Source organism: Aythya ferina (genome assembly GCF_964211825.1).
Source record: "Aythya ferina genome assembly, chromosome: 8".
Classification (NCBI taxonomy): Eukaryota; Metazoa; Chordata; class Aves; order Anseriformes; family Anatidae; genus Aythya; species Aythya ferina.
The window spans coordinates 3,982,196-3,999,991 of NC_140304.1; the positions used below are offsets into that span (position 1 = coordinate 3,982,196).

The 17,796-nt window shown below is 45.4% G+C and overlaps 2 long non-coding RNA genes across 4 annotated transcripts in view; both read right to left on the reverse strand.

The window, feature by feature from the left end:
• The window catches only part of LOC311440277, a 42,494-nt gene that overhangs the window by 11,145 nt on the left and 13,553 nt on the right, over window positions 1–17,796 (reverse strand). The gene's annotated exons all lie outside the window — the stretch shown is intronic.
• LOC311440278 lies at window positions 9,297–16,834 on the reverse strand. Its single transcript, XR_014695308.1, has 3 exons — window positions 16,248–16,834; window positions 13,214–13,282; window positions 9,297–10,526 (listed from the first exon to the last, which is right to left on the reverse strand). It is a non-coding gene; the product is annotated as an uncharacterized lncRNA (long non-coding RNA).

Sequence of the window (17,796 nt, forward strand, 5' to 3'; positions counted from 1 at the left end):
GTTGCAGAGTAGCTACATGCACAGTGTTGGGTACTGTTCTCCTAACACAAAAGCAGAGAGGTGCTCAGTAATCACCTTCTGAAGCTGCCTTTAACATGGTAAATCAAGATGGTTCTTCAGGGACAGATCCTGGTTTGGCTTTTCAGTCTGGTTGCTGATGAACGGCCATTTCTGTCACTGGGCCTGGTGATTAGCTTTATTCAGCTGAGAGATGTGTGGTTGGACATTGCTCACTCTTTCGACAAAAAATACAGGCACATTTTCTTGGGCTATAAAGCAGGACATATGGGAGCTGGATTCCATCTTTCATTAGATCTTGGAAATGGTGTCCTCCTGAGGCAATTAATTAGCATGATGTTCTTGGCTGCTAATGTTTGCTTTCAGATTTCAGTGGCAACAGACTTGGCAACATAAATTTTGCAAGGATTGGCTAACGGTTTAGGGTGTTAGCCCCAGCCTCACACAGCTTTCTCCAAATCCTTTTCTTTTAAAGAATTCCCTTACGTGTATGGACAGGTTGCTTAATTTCTGTCCATGTCGCAGCTCTCCCTTTGAAAAACGAATGTTAACAGCGCTTTCTTGTGCCACAGGAGAGGTGCATTACAGATGGCAAGCCCCCGCTACTACAAGAGAGGCCAGACAGTACCACTGCAGTCCTCTGCCTCCCTGAGATGGAGGATCTATTCTGCAAAGCATTTTTTTGATCCTTCCACATTTTAAGGCAAAACCGTTTACGTTAGAAATTTCTCAGTTGAACACATTTCTATTTGTTTACTTTCAGTTTACCCACCGTAGATACCTGCAGGCTGTACACATCCTTATCTGTAGAAAGGACAGCAATGGAAAAAGGCGTATTTCTCTATTTACGTAAGCCATTTGATCTAGGCTTGCATGAGGTATGATGTTTGTGATCATTTCCAAACTATATCCTTCCTAAGCAGGTGTGATGAACAGCAGCACTTCTAACCCCTAAATTCAATCCAGAGATATGATCTAGAGAGTTATCTCAATTATATTTATAGTGCTATATAATTATAACAATTCCTGGCTGAAAAATAATGTTAGTTACAACTACAAAACATTTCATGCCTCTTTCTAAGGGAGATGAATACAAAATATAAAAGATATATCCAAACAGTTCTATAGCAAATAACATATCTGCCGTGGGGAGGAACACAAACTCATGTTTGTGTATCCATTAAACAGTGACATAGGCTGAATTTTCAAGGGGAGAGGAAAGGAGGAACCTATTTCAATGCACCAAAATGTTAGTGCTGTTTTATAGCTGCATTGCTTAAAACTATTGCAAATAAGTAGTTGTGCATGTAGCAGCTCCCTTAAGTGGTCATTACTATATGTGATTTGAACTCACAAAAGGCATATTACAAAGCTGTTTGAAACAGATGTGCTCCTCCCTCCATTTAAAACAAAATTAGTCTGTGGTGTTAATTTAGGTAACCTTTGCAGTCACTAATGTACAAACACACACTTTTTAAATATGTCTGAAAGAAATTAGGCAGGACAAGAAAATGAAAATACCACTAAACAGTAGTTGCAATGTTTGATGTTCCTTCCAGATAGTTTGTTCTAATTTAAATAAGAATGGGATGAGAAAGTGCAAAACATTATCATAGGACTGTCTCTTCACTTGATGTACCTAGAATTCCTAACATAAACACTCTGGGACTGAACCTTTTTCCTCACACCTGCCAGACAAATACTTTCCAAATATCCATTAATTAAAAACAGTAATAACACAAGAAGAACATTTGAATGATGGTGATCTAATCCTACATAACCAGCATATTCATGCAACACTACTACCTGAACAGCCCATGGTAAGGAAAGCAGTAGCACTGCCTTAATGCAGCACTTCCTCAGATGCTCCAAGTCCTCCCATCAGATCAAGCAAAGCGACCCACTCCCGAGCTGGCCACGTACCCCACATTCAGTCTCCAGCTCTGTAACTCTCAGAACTGCCTTTTACAGTCCACCAGGAAGGAATTTGCTGAACACTAGCTGAAAGACACTTATTGTACTACTAATAAGGAAGGTTTAAATACCATTAAAATTCTGACTTGTACTTTAAAATGCCATGAAATCCCAAGTTAAAGCTTTGCCTTACTTCCCTCTAAGTACTGCCAAAGGTGCAGTAAGATCACAGGCTGCTGCAGTAACTGAAATGTGCTGGCACTTTGGACGACTCCAGCTTTTTGCTCAAGATCCTGTTGCCTTTTTCAGCAGCCTGGTCGCTACAATGGCTGTAGAGGAAGGTGCTGAGGAGAGGTTTAAGATCTGAATTGTAATGCCTAATATTTCAGACTTCTTTTCAATCATTGACAGAAAACAACTTGGTGAGCAGATACATTTATGTAATGCAATTAAGGATTTTCAGTTGCTGGGTGGCTTGCGAGATTGAATTTTTAAGACCTACTATACGAATGAGAGTTTATATTTGAAAATAAATACCCAAAGGGGCTGCATAAAAAAAAGTCCTTATGATTAAAAATTGCGGAGCATTGGTCTACATTATTGACTAGCAACTGTAGACCCTTCATTTTACAGGAGATCTGCCTCCTAGTTTGTACACAAAAATTCTTCAAAACCATTTGTTCTTCTCTTTGAATTGTTTAAAATTGTCCTTAACTAGATATGGGAGAAATATTGCTTAGATGTTGACTCTGGAACTAGAATATGCAATGCCAGCATGAGAAAAAAAGACCTAAATATGACAGTGGTGTTGCTCAGAGAGCCAACCGCCAGCCAAGAAGGAGCTGCTTTCATGATGGATGTCTGTGCATGATGTAAACCTCTTTTTTGGTGGTGGTGGCTCAGTAACTTCCATCACAGGTGGGTATTACAGTCTTAATTGATTCCTAGCAGCACAATCTGTATCCTTCACCAAGGCATGTCCATTTCACAAGGTTATTGGCTTTCAACGTATCTCGTTAGATGTTATAACGAGACAGATTTTTTCCACAGATTGATGTCTATTGATATTGCATTAGTTCATCGGGGTTACAAATCATATTGCATTGCAGCACATTTCACATTTGCTGTATCATGACAAGAGGTTTATAATATTCACTCTGGGGCACAGAAAGTGCCTGCTACCCATCTTTTGGATAAATAATTTAAGAAATTGTTGGGAAATCATACCTAATTAGTAGGATCTGCACTGAACAAGCGCCCTTTGATTTAAATTGTATTTGTATTTTCATAGGTATTGATTTTATAAGTAGGAGAGATGAATAATACATTTTGCATTTCTCCACTGTTAGCAGCAATACTCTGACAGAAATAATGGAGGAACACTCCTTTGAGGGAAGCTGTCTCTTTGGGGACTGGAATACCTCCCCCTAGGAAGCCCCTGGGGCAGTTAAAGGCACCCCTAAATTGCATGGAGTGGCCTGATCCTTTTTCTCCTCCCCCCCCCCCTCCCCCCCCCAATTGATTTGCTGCATCATCCCAGACAAATCACACAGCCTCTCAAAGTCCCTCCTTTTCCATCTGCAAAATGGAGACAGAACGGTTTCTCATCAGCTTGCAAATAAACGTGAGACACAGGAAGAAAAGGAATAGCTACGTTCAAGTGGATATTGCTCAAATTCTGCCTGGCATCACCACAAGGACATTCAGCATGGGCTCAGCAGAGGGGTGGGGAAGGGGGCCAGTGACCGTCTTTCTGTGGGTACCAGAGGGTCAGACCACACACACCAGCACCCAGGGTGAACCCGCACACATCTTGCAGCAGCAAGGCAGAGGCGGGCATCACACCACACACCTGAACCCAGATAAGCTGCTTCTGTCTCTGCCGCCAGCACCAAGGCTCTGCTTATTTTGGCTACTCCCTTCCCTGAGTGAATTCCTGAAACAAGGTTCATTCGTTTTCCTTCACTGGATGCTAATCCCTTTAAGCAGTGAAGAAGGCGGAGGCTGTAGCATGCACATATTCCTGCTATCTTCACTCCACAAACAGGTTTGCAAGCCTGCTCATGTGCATGGTCAGGGTGAGGAACAGAAGCAGGCAAAACATTGCTGGGATTAGAAACAAACCAGAACATACGTAGGTATTTACAAACTTTGGTTTCCAGCACCCTATCAGCTATAACAAACGCAGACTCTATGAGATAACCATAATTAAATAAAAGCTTTATTTTTTACCCAGTATGTCAGTTCCGATTAGAAAGGAAAACCCTAGGCTCAACTGTGCTACACAATAAACCATGGCATCAGAGCAAGCATCAAAGTGGCCCCTCAGCTGCTGGCAAACATTACAGTCATAAGAAAAGAGACAATGAAAATACAATCAGTAGAAATAGCATTTTCCCCCATAATATAAACACCACAGACTTTCTTTTAATACAAAGAGAAGCAGGATCAACAGTGACAGCTTTAAATTTGCCAAGTATCATGGGAGGACTGCAAAACACATCCTCCTAGAACCAAGCCGAAGGAGCAGAATGAGCCAACTCGCTCTGCTCAGAACAAAGACATCCCTTTCATATGGCTCAGAGAGTTAGCAGGCTTAATTTTATTTTTATTTTTCATTTAACATCTGTTTCAGCAAGATGTGCTGAAATATCTATTAGTGCCTATTTGTATAGATATAGACTACTGCACTTAAATCACCTTGCGTTCTTCAAAACGTAGACATTATATATGATTAATTATTGTTTGAATCTGCACTTTAAAAAATATATATTGCAGAGTAGACAACTGGGAGCCGGGACCCCCAGCCCTCCAGCGGAGGGATCATTGTCACTTGGAAGAGCAGACGATGCGGATGCGTTTCAGCCCTCAGCTCGAGAGAAGATTTAAATAATGCATGGTGGGTTCCTTTGTGATTCCTTTCTTGCCTTTTTTTTTTTTTTTTTGGTTAATATTTTAAATTCTTTTAGAAGTATTACCTGTATGTTAAGGCCCATATTCATATAATCATGAGTGACAAGCAACTTCTCTGTTTTGCCTTTCTACTTCCAGGCAGATTTAGAGAAATTGAGGCCTGGCAACACGCAGCTAGGGTGCACAAGAGCACACAGCTGAAAGCATTAGAAAGGGTCTGCTTGAACATTTTTTTTTTCCCCCTTTTCTCATTAAAGTTTCATCTGAAGAATTTTTGTGGGAGCCTTAGCAGGTAAAACAGCACTCATCACATCTATGTTCCCAAGCAGCAGTGGCACAGAGGAGACCCAGTATCAGATAGATGCAGTCTTTATTCTGATGCCTACCATAGCCTCCCAGACGCAATAATTCACCCTCTTTAGTATCTTTCCACAAGAGACGAGCAATATTAATTATTCTGAAGTATTTTGGGGAGGATGAATACTGGAGAAGTTCTCACTTATTTCACAAGATATTTCACTTTCCAAGTAAAATACAAAGTGGTTGTAATGAGCTTCACTTTAAGAGAATGACAGATATCTCCTGGGTAACCCAGCCAGCAAAGTCCAATCCCCAGTGAAGCCAACATGAGAACCATATATGCTTTTATGAATGCCGAAATGGTCCATGAATTTCAAATACTATTGCACCCTGTTTTACAAGCCTTTTATGTGTTTTTCTTCAATAAATACATGTATTTTGCTTTACGAATCTCTGGATCTCGAGACCCCTTTTGAGCTGCACATCCCTTAGAATCTTAATAGAAAAGCAGCGACATTAAACTGAAAATAAATGCTTTTAACAAATAGGGAAAGTCTATATTTCACCAAGGAAAGTGTGGTTTAAAGTAAAACACGGGCTCCTGCGACATCTAAATCCTGCATATTTTCTGCAGAGCATGCCACAGCTATTGACATACTGTTGGTTTTATATGTCCCAGGATGCATGAATTATTACTGCCATTCGACATTTTGCATTCCTAGTTCCATAGCCTATAGCAACGCTTACCGCTGGCTGCTGTAGACTACACCAGACCTCTGGCAATGCCTCCTATTGATCAAGCGCTGCTCAATGTTTGCCTGCTCAGTAATGCAAAGACATCCTAATTCTCTAAGACAGAAAACCCACAAGTTACTGTGCTTATGTTTTCTAGTCCTTTTCAGAGACACGATACATGAAACACAATACAAATGCCTTCTCCCCCATCAGGAGGCAAACCGATAGTTGTCTTATGAGCTTCAGGTACCATGAAAAAAAAGCAGTGCACAATAATGCTAAAGAACAAAGCTGGCCGGATGCTCCTAACGAATGGTGCCAGCATGCAGGCTGGTTATGAAAGGAACCTCAGAAGTGAAAGAACCATCCTGCTGAGATTTGATGGACTTGTCGTGACAGGTTTATTAGCTTCTTTAAAAAGGACCTTGCCAAAGTGAATAATAGAGACCACAGTAGCAGAAAAACTACATCCAAGGTGTTTGTGTTTATGGATTCACAGGGAGGTGAAGTAGCTCAGTGCTTACTTGGGTGAAATTCCCCAAGGACAGCAAGAACATGAGTTTGTGTAAATAATAAAATAGGTATTGCAAGTCACAGGACAGCAGGGAACGCCGTGACTACCCATGAGAAGACGCAGCACCACAGCGATGCGTCCCAGGCTCAGCACACACACACATGCTCCAACACACGCTCAAGCCAAAGGTCTGGGGACCTACCCTTGCTGTGGGGTGAGCCCTGCCTGGCACCACAGCAGCACAGCCCTTGCTGTCCCTCTTCCACTGGGCTCACCCTACTTGTAGGGGCAGCCCAGACCCCAGCAGAGCCCCACCCAGCTACAGCTTTGTGTGGGGACAGAGCAAGGGGAGAGGCTTTAGTGCAGGCACATTCAGAGAAAAGCTGCTTTATTTCACTTTTTTTCTTTTCATCTCCAAGTGTTATTTGCAAATAATGTCACCATCAATGAGGCTTGTTAGCAGCATTTTTGTCTTCATTTGTTAAATCCTATAGTTGTTGTCTGAAACTATTTGCTCCTTTGCACCAGCGCAGCTGGGCTGGATTTGTCTGATGCGAACACAATGGGGCCAAATACCCAGCTGGAGCAAAAGAGCCAACAAATGAGCCCTGAAGCAGGGAGCACAGGGCTGGTAGTGGGGTGACATGCTGTGGCCCGTGGCTGCATAGGGTTTGCTTTCACCCACACACTGGCATGGCCACGTCTGCCCATGAGACAGCTGTGGGATGGGTGCAGAGGTGGGGGCAGCCAAGGGGCTGCTCTGTCTCTGGTCCACCGCCACCACGTGTTTCCTCCACAGCTGTGACAGCAGCTGAGGACAGGGACACACCTGAGGATTTACCCAAGCGTGGGTTGCACATGGACTAAAATTCTCTGGCAGCACCCCATCGATGCATGTTTTCCTGGGGATCACCTTCAATAAGCTTGTGCAGCGAGCATCCCACCCAGCATCCAGAGCACTGTGTCCAGCCACGCAGCTTGCAGCAAAAAGGGCTTCTCTGCTTGGACTCTGCCTTCCTGCTTGCTCTTCCCATTGTCCTCTCCTGCTGCTTCCCTCGCCCTCCCCTCAGTGCTGCTCCCACCCCAGGAGCCCCCAGCGCCTCTTTGTTTCCTGGCTGCATCCCTCGGGAAGCATCAGCGGGTCATGAACCATTTCCTCCGAGCACCGACCGCATCTGCTGCCTTCGCACAATGACAGACTGGCTCGCGCGCCCCCAATGTGCCGCGGCAGAAAGCCACGCTCCCTCCATTTATCCGAGGAGTTTTTATGATCTTGAAATACGGCGCTGTGGTGCTGCACCCGCAACTGCCTTCAGAGTCCCTCGGCGCCACAGCCACAGGGACAGCTCCAGTCGAGCTCGGCTGAGCGCAGAAGGTGACTTCTGCCGTGGGAGCACTTTGTCATGGGGCGAGGCGGGCAGCACAGCACTAGCACAGCCTCTCTTTGACATCCTGAGGGGGAAGCATGGCTGCACACGAATTAAACCTTTGCAGCAAACAAAAATATTTTGCTTCACCAGAACATCGTAATGGTGGCATTTCTGCTGCCTTTTGAAAGTATGGGATTTACCCAGCTGAACTATTCAGCTCCTGAGCCAGCTTAAGGAGAGTAGGTTAACAACAAAGGCGTCTGGCATTCCTACAGCCCAACCGGCCTCCTGGAGCACATCGTGTCTCTTTCGTCAGCTTCACCCAGGGAGGAACCAGTTTCCTGCTCAGCCCCAGCACTGACAGGGAGTGCAGACCCCGCGCTGAAGGCCTCTCTTCTACCTGACTCACAAGGCTCGGCCTGCCAGCCTCACATCCCTATCCACACAGCTGGCACAGCCGCTACTCCAGAGCACGTCAGCAGCCCCCATATTCAGGCACCTGGTCACAAGAAATAAAGGGAGGGAGCCTCTGCTGCAGCTCCTCATGCCCAGGGCCTGGCAGAGCCTCGTGCCAAGCAGCCCCTCAGGGAGGCTGGGACAGGCACCGCTCCGCATGCACCGAAATGGCACCTGCTGCACGGCCTAACGCAGCTTTGGATTTTCAGAACACGATACAGGGTGTGTATGTATATACATACTACATACATGTGCATACATGTTGCTGTGTAAATATACGTACATTTACATACATGATCAGACGTGTTATATATGGCATGCATGACTAGTCATAAATTTTCAGTAGAAAACTAGAATGCATTGTGTATGCATGCAAACAGATTGCAACTCCTGCAGATAGTTTATCCACTGCAACTGGAATTCTGCAGCTCTCCAAACCCCTGCTTTTGAGTCTTTCAGTGTTTTGTGCAATTTGGGAAGAATCTAATCTTGTCTTATTAACATCAGTGCAGTTACTGAGTGACAAGGGCTGAGTCCCACCATGTTTTTCTGTGAGACCTCACATAATGAAACACAACGTATTCCCTTTCTGTAAATGCTAGATGAAGTGTTTTTAATAAAATGCCTTTAACTAAAATACTTTATATCACTTAATTTGTAATTCTGCCTCTGAAGATTAAAAAAAAATAGTGTCTTCCTATGATCAATAATCAATTTCTAAGCAGCTGTTATTTTCACAATAAATATATAAAAGCAATCCAAGCTACTAAAATCGTATACATAGACACATCATAAAAGCCAAACTTCTTCATATTCAGCAATAAAAAAAAAAAAAAAGGACAAAAAGACATGCACAGGTCTAAGACGCTGCAGTCCTAAGTATTTTGGACAGACCAGAAATCTCTGAAAGCTGGAAGCCATATGCAAGCCTTACACCAGAGCACACAGTATGGCAGAACCTGTGTAACGACCCTGGGTGCCCATTTGCCCAGGGCCAGGCAGCCGGTCTGCCTGGGGCTGAGAGCAAGGCACTATGAACAAGTCACAAAATCAAGGAGAACGGTTTCCTAGATGCATTGTGAACATCCACACCTGTTTGCAGATGTGGTGCTTCAACCAACAGATGGAAAGAGAAGACTCACTCCTTCATCTGCAGCTGGTTGGGCTTTGTTCCTCTTCATTCCCACCTCTTTCTGCCCAACACCATCTCTCATCCAGGCTCTCTAAGCTTCCTATTATTCCAGGCTTTAAATCAATTTGTGTTAAACTATTACGATTGTAGATGCTCTCTTTGTCTTCCTGCTGCTCAGTAGGAAGCAGACAGAGCGGTGCCACCCTAACTAATGAAGCTTTATTTAGGAACCGCTCAAACCCATTCAAAACGCAGTGGCTTGATCCTGCAGCCCTGCACTCTAGTCTGCAGCCCCCAGCCCAGACAGATCACTGGTATCAACAGCACTGCTGGCAGACCTGCCTTCTCCCTCTCAGACATCTTTACATACATCAGCTGCACTATGTTACGGATGCTGCACAAAGCTGTCCCCTGGCCTCGTTACACATTACGATGGCAGGAGCTGCTCGGGACTCTGCACGGCACTCCTGACAGCCGCGGGTGTCTCCTGCCCTGAGCACAGCATTGCCCAGGTTCAGCCACTGCACTCCAGCTCACAAGCATGGCTGTATTTTTTAACATCCCAGAAGCCATCTTTGCGTCATCTCCTTTTATGGCTTTCCTGGAATATTCTCTACATTCTGTGGTTTGTACCAAACGCTGTACCTGGCAGGTTAGTTCTCCCTTTGCAGATTCGGCGTGTTATTCCTGCCCAGAGAGAAATGCATGGCCTCCCTGTTAAACGTAACATATTGATTTTAAAATTGCTTTGATGAGTTGGAAAGCGACGCATAAATAGGATCAGTGCATTTATCACCAGTCAGCTCTTCTCTGTTAAGGCAGCTGATGTTTCAGATGACCCAAGGACAGCATATCGGCCTCTCCAAAATACAAGCCAAAGGTACATGGAAGACGTGCTCTTAACTCTTGTCCAGCCCAATTCCAAAATTCATTCTCAGCAGGCTGGGAAAGCCAAGTCAGACACCTTCACATCTCATCTTAAACCTCTCATTACAGAGGCTAACTCTCATCAGCTGAGGTCTGCTTTCATTTTCAGCAGTAGGGCAAAACTCTTCAGGTTAATCTTTCACAATGATGCTATTAGTTTACTCCATATTGAAGTTGATTTATGCTTTGGCTTTTTATAAGGCAGCAGCAAGCAATTGCATGGGAACATGTGTTTTCATCGTTCCATCTGTAATTGTAAGAGGGCACAATAAGAGAAGAGATATTCTACAAACACCTTAAAAGAAAAACTTCGGGCTTTGATAAAACTGCACACATTTGAGTAACCTGATGGTCACCAAATCTTTGTTTGAAAGGACTGAATGCATATTTTATTTTAAACCCTTAGCTTCTCTAAATCACAATAACTGTTTTTTGACATTAACAAACAGATAAAAAACATCAGATAACTCTCCTTTTACAACAGGAAAAAAAAAAAAAAAAAAAAAAAAAGGAGGACCTAGAGCCCAGTATGTGTCCAGACAGGACATTACTTCATCTTTTGTGATGGTTTTATAAGCGATAAACCTGCTGAGATTTAACCAGGATCCGGTGCTCGCTGCTGTTCCTCACAGATCTCAGGCAGCTGGAGGTGGCTGAGCACCAGACAGAGCCAGCAGCTCATGGGGCTGCCCTGGACATGGCTGACCTGTGTGAGCCCCTTCTCTGGCCAAGCTAAAATGGAGAACAGCTACTGAAGGCAGCACTGGGGGGCTCCAAATCACACTGTGCTCCCACCTGAGGAGCAGACTGAAAGATAATGATTGAGAATTATTGAGATCAGTCTTCTTTATCCACTCCTTCCTTCCATTTTATTTTTTCTTCTCTCTCCTCCTCTCATTTTCATTCCCTTACCTCTATTTGAATCTCTCTTTTATGCTTTTTCCTCTCTCTTCCCTTCCTCTGCTATTTCCTGTCACTTCCTCCTGTGATTTCCTCCTCCTAACGCTGCTTCCCTCTGCTCATGTGCCCGGCCCCTCTCTGCTCACTCCGCGAGGGGCAAGGTGGGAAATGCTGATTTAGCACTGACTCCTTGCCTAGCCTGGGACGGGCCACGACAACAAAGAGAATATAGCAAGTATTCTGTTTGAAAAGTGTCACGGGTCCTTCAAGACCCTGATTCAAAATCTGTCAAAAAAAAAAAATAAAAATTCAATTTACTTCAGATCAAAACTGGAAGGTCCCACTATTTCTATGCAGTTGAGACAGTTGGAGAAGCCTGGGGGACACAATAAACATTTTGCCAGTAATTCTTGGGCAATTCTGCAAAAATTAGTCATAAAGATCTCTATCGCTGATCTCTGTCACATGGACTTTACTTGGTCCCCTTCACTTCACATACCCATTCAAACACTGAAAATGGAGACATTATTTACTAAAGCGCATCTTTCTGAACATTTTTAATGCTGCAGACTCAATTTTATGTCTTAAGTCACGTGAAGGACAAGGCAATAAGAGCTAACAGGAGTGCTCACAGAAACATTAGATGCACTTTAGCCACCTGCACTACTATCGTGTCTTTAATACCGGGGAGTATTTTACATCTCAGAGTTAACACAAGCAGACTAGTCGCAGGTACAATGGCGTCTGGATAACAACATTTAGAAGCATGAAATTACGAGTGTGCTGGCAGGTTTTTATGTGCTTCCTTCAAGCACAGGAGCTGCTGCTCTTTGTCCCTCACATCCTTTGTGTCAGAAGCAGCATGACGCTAATAAATTTAAAATATATTTTGAGATTCATAGCTAGGGCTGCAGCATCCGGGCAGAATTTTTAAACGTGTGGTAATTGTTCCTGCACAAGGAAGCATGGGGAAGGGTCTCTTTTCCCTCTTAGTGAGCACCAGAGCTGAAAGCAGCTTCGTTTCTCTGCCAGGGATGTACCTGAGAGCCACAGCTCTGGCTGTGCTCAGAGGGCATGGGGACCTGGCTCTTACCAGCAAAACCAGGAGCAGCAGCAGCACTCCGGGCAGCACCACCAGCCCGTCACAGCACTTCCTACCAAACTGCCTGGAGAGCTAAAGAGCTCTTTAGGACACAGTTCCTGTGAGTATGTATGTGTATTTATGTAAGGTACCAGGATAGCTTTAAAATCTGGCACTGCCTAGGCTTCATAGCACTCAGCTACACAATTAGGATTTGGGGTTAGATTTCTTTTTAGGGATTTACATAACCTCAGACAGTGCTTTGCACGGCACTGTCAGTCATACAGTTTCCAGAATCATTACTAAAACATTAGGAAGTTTCACACCCAATGTACAGCAATCTGTTTTGATCTGAAAACTAGACCATGCTGTAGTAAACAGGTTTTTCCCTGATCTTATGCCATGTCATTCGGCAGGAATACTCAGGTGTTGGAGGCTTGAATCTTGTCTGCAGGCAGAAGGTGTGCTTGGGTTACACTGGGGGATCAGAACAGAGGGAAAACACAAATTTCTTGGCTCACCAGAACAATTACCTCCACCCACTTGCCAATCTGGCATCTCCAACTTCTTGTTAAGGGAGTGAGTTAACCAAGAGTAGGGACTGAACTGCAGGGATTTATTTTGTGTGACAAACAGCTTTTGTTTTGTGAATATCAGGCTTACATTGTTGTATAGATCTATCCTCTGGAAATAATAATCAGATTTCTACAGCTTTGGAGTAGCTCTTTCAGCACTATCTGGGAATCCATCAACAGAAATGTTGACAGGTCTGTGAGATGGGTGCTCAACCTGCAAATTCTTTAAGCAAGAGCCTTCTCTTTTATGTTTCCCAGTGACTTCACACTCTCAAATTTTAAAGTTGATACTAAATTTCTGGGAAAAAAAAAAATAAAAATAAAAAAATAAAAATAAAAAAAAAACACTGGATTTAAATTATGAATATAAACATTTACCACTTAAAACTCTTCACTGGCTTCCTCAGCATTCTTCCATTTAAATCCTCTGTAACAACCCTGTGCTTTCTGCAAGAGAAAAACCCAAAGTCAGCAGCGCAGGGTGCTGATCACACCGCTGAGATGCATCCCTTCCTCAGGCAGGGAGGAGCCGTGCTGACCTGGGGGCTCTGCACGACAGCACACCTGCCTTGCAGGAGCCAGCGCTGGCCATGAGCTGAAGCTGTGGCTTCATATTCTGTAGTTCCCCAGGACAGGGGAAAGCTAGCTAGCCATATTTTCAACCCAACATTAGGCTTTGATCATGTGGAGTTTTTTTCCTAATATTTTTCAAGGGGATTAGGGTGTATCTGCTCATTACAGCAATCCACCACCCCTGACTGCTGAAGCTCCCTGTGCTCTCCAGTGTCCTGCTCCCAGGAGATGCCACCTGGCCCCGTGGTAATGATGAAAGAAGTCCCGTGGGCACCTGTGTGAGCTTCTTTAGCTCACCATACACCTGGTGCTCAGCACCATGCACAGAGCTCCGCCCTGCCAACAGCTTCTCCTTCAACAGGAGAGCCACTTACTCCCCCCTCCAGTTCACACAAGAAAAGAAAATAGGGAAATAATGGGTCTGTGAAATCAGTTTGAAGCCCAGGAGGCGTAGCTAAGAAAGCACCCTTCCCTAGCACCAGCCTGTCCCTGCCCACAGCCACCACATGGCCTCCGGGGAGCTGGCAATGCACCTGGTGCTGCCGGCTGGACTCGGTCACTGCCGCCACGCTGCTGGCCTCCTGTCCTGCGTGGGCAGCGGCATGGCCCCACACATGTGGGTGCACGCTCACTGCAAAGCACAGCACTTATCCTCATCCTCAATACAAACACGTTGAAATCACATAACATCAATGAAGTGTCTTTTTTTTTTTTTTTAAAGCTAAGAGTTACATTTTAAATCCTTTATCAATCACAATGCCTAAATTCGAAGTATCCAGATCACATACTCAACTGGATTTCAGTCAGCTCTTGCATTTGCATTTTGACAGTGTTTTTCAGCCCTGGCACTGTAGGGATGAGCAAGCTATGCTCTGACACATTAAAAACAGGAGCCGCTGCTCACGTGTCCTGCGCAGCGCAGCAGCCGCCTCCGCAAGGACAGCCAGGCAAAACTCCCACCGAAGCGCGTAGGATTTCAGCCCACCGAGCGCTGCCGCTCCAGGCTCGTTACTTGGTGACAGACTTTGCTGCATGGATGGCGCCCTGGTTTTTCATTGTAAAAGGAAGAGAAACAGAGCTTTATTACCATTCTTCCTCAAAGCTGTCCACACGAAATAATAGGAGGTCAAATAAATCAGCATGCGATTTTGTTTTCTACATAGGGGTATGTTGAAATACCAGAAGATGTAGGTACCGAGGAGAATCAGACCACGCTCACCATGTCAGGTTAGCAAGGCATATTCATATTCTAATACTTGCGCTACTCTTGCCTGTTTTTAAGCCTACTCTGAAGCCCAGCCTGGCTGAGCCCTCAGAGCTGTGCCAGCCAGCACTCACCCTATGCTGCAGCCCTGAGCGAGGCCACCCCTCTTCTGTGCTGGCCACCAAAAAGCTGTCACTGCTACGCCCATTTCTGGTTTCACTGTTCCCCCCACCCAGAGCGCCTGCACAGGCAGGGCTGTGGAGGACGGGCCCTGCAGCACCCTGCTACCTGGGCACCAAGCGAGGTGCAGGGCCAGGAGTGGGGACCGGGCACGAGACAGGGCGGTGACACTGTGTTTACCAACAACTAAGGCAACCTGTGGCAGCAGTGGTCCAGCCAGAAGCTAAGACCCCACCTGGGTGGGCCCTAAGTGTTTTTCCCCCTCTTTCCGAGGCAAAGCACACATCGAAGCAGTCACAGTCCAGGCAGCTCGCCCCCAAAGAAGCTGCCACGCAGTGACAGCTGAGGTAGAACAGGGAGGCACAGCTCTGGCAGGGGCCTTGCCCCGCTGCAAGCAGCAGGCCTGAGACCTGCGTGGGCACCACGGTGTCCTCTCTTGCTGCTGGGGGGCCCGCACCAACCGAGAGCTGCTGGCCTGAGCCCTGTGAGAGGCAATGGCTGTGGGCACACAGGGCCTTGAGGATGCCAACCCCTCCCCGAGGCTGACCCGCAGCTTAAGGCTTAAGCTGAACCTAAGGCAGCTCTTCCAGGGTAGGGAAGTGAGGAAAGGAATCTGCCACACACCACGGAGCCTTACTGCCTTTGAGCTGAAGGCTCTGTAACATCAGTCAAACAAACACGCCATTGCTTTTACTGCTCTGCAGTTGCCATTTACTATTTTGCTGGGAAATTGTCCAGAAAAGGGATGCTACCTAGAAGGAAGCATTATGCCAGTACTGGAAACCAGTAATGTTTCTAAATAACCCCACGGGCACAACGTCTATTCCTACACCATAGCAGGAACTGCAGAAAGGCCAAAGAGCCCAAGCCAGCCACTATGCACACAAGGTCTGAGGCAGCAGTTGCAGCAGCAGGCGGGGAGCCACTCCAGGGAAACCCGGCCCCTGAGCTGACATGAACCAGAGCTGTAAGAGCACACACCAAAGTACGGGGTTCAGTGAGTGGGAAAACAAACATCCTAAGTTTCATGACCCAGCTTCACCAGGGCGGCCGAGGACAGGGGGAGGCAGCAGTTGCTGCCGATGCCTCAGCCCCACCGCTCTGCAGGGCTGGCACATCCTCAGGGATGCAGATGCCATTAGCAGGCATGGACTTGCCAAAGCCATCTCTTCTCTCTTGCAATGCCTCCTGCTCTCTGGAGAGCTCACCTCTTACTATAGGCAATACCTTAATTCTTAATTATCTCTCTGCTAAAGGTTTGAAGTAAATGCTTGAGTTATTTAATTTTTACAACATTTTGACAAGGCAAGGATGAAAAAAAATATAAAAAGAGAGGGTGGTTCTGAGTCATTCCATTGTATTACCACCTTATTTTTCCTCCCAATCAATCAATAAATAGAGGGGGTGCGGGTCACACAATACACCTCTGCTCCCCACAAAGAAATACATGTTTACCTGTGCCATTTCCCCTTGCCATCGAGCAAAGCCTGGCTGGTTAGTCTATCCTTCCCTCTGTGCAGGAAGGGAGGAGCCCCAGACAGGGGTCTCAAACCTCCCCCCCCCCAAGGACATGGCTGCTCCTAGCAGGAGAGAAGAGGGACAGTACCCAGCACAGGTGGGGGGCACATGCTCACCACAGGGAGAATCAACTCCTGCCCAGTGTAAATCAGCTTAGCCAATAAAACCTGTGCCAATTACACAATCACCTGGCTCTGCTTTGCTAGAAGGCTCAGGAGTCATTTAATTTCTGACATATGTTGGTTTTTAGCACCTCATCCCTGCCACTCAAAGTGCTGGTGGAGCAATGGTCAGTTCAAGCTCTCATATTGGGGTGCCCAGTTCATAGCACTGGGGCAGCAATAACTGAGACCACAGAGTACCCAGCAAGCAAGGGATGGGGACAGGAACAAGGAGGCCATCATGGCTGCTGCCCAGCACACCATGAATTGATCTGACCTGAGCTGCTGCAGACTGCAGAGCTGTGTTCATTGCATCACAGGGGTTTGCACCAGCTGAGGACTTGGTCCCTACTTTTTTCTTTGCATGCTCTGCTGGCTTTAGCCATAGCTCTAGCAGACACACAAGCTGGATGAACAGTATTTTTTAATTTTAAACAAAACAAACCACACATTTTATTGTCCCTCTATCCCATCATCTCTCAGATGGTATTTCTTAAATCCATGTAAGTGCAGAATTTTCACAACACATTTTGGCTGGGGTAAGCTGTGTTTGAATCATCATTCAGAGAAGTGAAGATTTAATTTCATGGTGGAATTAGGGCTGACATTTCCTTTTTATTTACACTACACCAAGGGTTAATAAGGTTACTATAACCTTAATCTTTGATAGCTCAACAATAGCATACTCTAGGATTAGTGCAAAAACTGGATTTTAATTTTTAATCCCATTATTGCTGATAACCTTATCAACACTGTGCCCCATCGTAGAGATGGAGCAGTGAAACCTTTGACTCAATAGTCCCTTTCCATGGAACAACATTTAGAGTTGCAGCAGAAGAGCCAGGGACAGTTGCTTGGTTGATGCCTGCAGTGAGGTTCACAGTTTGCGGTAGGGCTGCAACGCTGCTTTTAAACTGCTTGTCAGCAATCTTTGCCAAGAAAAACACTGGTCCAGTGGCATATGTTGGTGGAGCAATGCAAGGTTGCTCTAATTCCCTTACTTTGTTTTTCCTTCCTCCCATGCGACAGCTACTCCAAGAATCAGACCGCCAGTCTGGCAAGTTGAGATCCAGAAACTTGCTGCTAATTACCGTGTTTACAATTCCCAACCTGTTTGTTGGTGCCAACAATCAAACTGCATCCTCTTGTGTGCACCAAAAGACACTTGCTGGCAGTAGCTTCCTAAGGTTCCAGGCTGGCTACATTAATTACTGTTAACTTAATTTTTGGGTATCGAGAAGCAGCTTTAATTAGCAATTTTATGGATTAAAATGCATTTCAAGAAATAGCAGCTTGACTTATAGGCTGCTTACCAATCCTATACG